This window comes from Odontomachus brunneus, unplaced genomic scaffold (genome assembly GCF_010583005.1).
Source record: "Odontomachus brunneus isolate Ranch 3 - 2012 unplaced genomic scaffold, Obru_v1 Obru_scaffold_300, whole genome shotgun sequence".
Lineage (NCBI taxonomy): Eukaryota > Metazoa > Arthropoda > Insecta > Hymenoptera > Formicidae > Odontomachus > Odontomachus brunneus.
In genome coordinates, this window is record NW_022639750.1 from 224,432 (window position 1) to 225,148 (window position 717).

Below are 717 nucleotides of genomic sequence, written 5' to 3' on the forward strand. Positions count from 1 at the left end.
TACTTATAAGAATTTGGTGTAGCCAATATCCATATTGCAATAAGTAATTGCTTCTCAGGAGAAATGGGTTCTTTACCAAATCTCTCACTCTGCTTACATAATTTGGGTTTTAATAAGTCCAATAAAAATTGGAAAGTATTCCGTTTCATTCTAAATCAATTAATATTCTATATATATATATTTTTTTTTTTTTTTATAAATATTAATTCAATTATATAAATGTATGTTATAAAATATATTTAAATTAAATATATATTATATTGATAGTATAATAAATCTTTCTCTCTCTTTCTCTCTATGAAACATAAATTTTCATCACACTTATTTTGACATATATAATCAATCTACAAATATTAAGTTTTTTTATATTACTTCTTACTTATTTAAGTGCATTTTAAATTCTTTGTCAGCATATAAAGATACAATGTTCTCGACATAATTTTGACAACGGACATGTGAAATTATTTCTGGTTTATATAATAGCAGTAAAAAATTTTCTTCGTTATCTGATGAGTCGCTGTCTGAAGATTCCACCAAATATCTCGCAAACTCATATACTATGGCAATATTTCTATTCATTTTAGTTATTCAGTACTCAAGCCACTCTAAATAACAGAAATAAGCTAGGTTATATTTTATATACTGTGACTGACTGTGTACTGCGGAACGCAACTACTCCGTTTCGTTATTACTGTGTGATGCGCGATAAAAACAACA

The 717-nt window shown here is 26.1% G+C and overlaps 1 pseudogene; it reads right to left on the minus strand.

Moving 5' to 3' along the window:
* Nucleotides 1-437, minus strand: part of LOC116853285 — a 3,125-nt pseudogene extending 2,688 nt beyond the window's left edge.
* Nucleotides 438-717: the final 280 nt, after the last annotated feature.